Raw genomic sequence first — 1280 nt, 5'->3', positions numbered from 1 at the left:
AAATATAGATTATATTTAACCTCCTTAAATATAGATTAGCCTCCTTGTTAGTGCGTCCACCTCCCATGCTGGAGACCCGGGTTTGAGAACCACTTGGAGCGAAAGTGAGGTGTGGCGGAGAGGACCTGGGGGAGAGGGGTTACATTGGTGCCGTGACCCGGATGGGAGTGAGGTTTAGGGGGGTGAATCTAACGGAGGCCAGCGAGTAGGTGCTGTGCAGGTAAACCTCACTCCCCTGATCTCAAGAGACACGCTAGTGGCTGCAGTCTTTAGCCTCCTTGTTAGTGCGTCCACCTCCCATGCTGGAGACCCGGGTTTGAGAACCACTTGGAGCGAAAGTGAGGTGTGGCGGAGAGGACCTGGGGGAGAGGGGTTACATTGGTGCCGTGACCCGGATGGGAGTGAGGTTTAGGGGGGTGAATCTAACGGAGGCCAGCGAGTAGGTGCTGTGCAGGTAAACCTCACTCCCCTGATCTCAAGAGACACGCTAGTGGCTGCAGTCTTTAGCCTCCTTGTTAGTGCGTCCACCTCCCATGCCGGAGACCCAGGTTCGAGACCCACTGCAAACCTCATAAAAATAACTGGTGGTCAGTGGAGGAAAGCCTTTTGCCCTCCATGTGGGGGTTCCTGTAAGAATGTGATGTCACGTGAAAACTATGAATAGACTTGTTGTTTCCCCAAAATGACTGATTAGCATGCTGTTTGTCCAGGTGTCCTCTACAGAAGACATGAATGAAAATTATGCCCTGTTTCGTAACAAAAAGTCATGTTCTGATTTGAAACCCCATAAGATTTTTCTGAGCTGTTTATTTACGATAAACTATTTGAAAATTAGCTAGATTTAAATGATAATTACAAAACATTATCATATTTTCCTAAGAGTGCTAAATTTGATCAGTCTGTCAATCTCAGTCATGTTTAAAGACCAAGGAGAGGGAGTGTTTCTGATCAAACCGCCAAACATTTGATATCTCTGAAAAGCCTTGAATGTGCTCTGAACAGGACAAGCTGTGGCATGTAGAGATTCACTGAAATATGTCCTCAACAGAGAACAAAAGTCTATGCCTGGGTCCCAAATGTAGCATATTTTATATTTTCGCTTGTGCTTAAATTTTATGTAAGATTAATTCAACTTTATGCAAGATACCAACTCTTGCGTGGAGATCCCGCCCCTTCTGGAGTGACCGCCCAGTTCTGAAGGTGTCTGCCGGGTTGCAGTGGTCTCTGCTCTGAGCGGGGGTTAAAAAGTCCGTGCTGTTGTGGCATCACCATTAAACCAG

This window comes from Sinocyclocheilus rhinocerous, unplaced genomic scaffold (assembly GCF_001515625.1).
Source record: "Sinocyclocheilus rhinocerous isolate Xijiao unplaced genomic scaffold, SAMN03320098_v1.1 scaffold730, whole genome shotgun sequence".
Lineage (NCBI taxonomy): Eukaryota > Metazoa > Chordata > Actinopteri > Cypriniformes > Cyprinidae > Sinocyclocheilus > Sinocyclocheilus rhinocerous.
The sequence above is the reverse complement of the archived record's forward strand: the minus strand, read 5'-3'. Positions refer to the sequence as shown.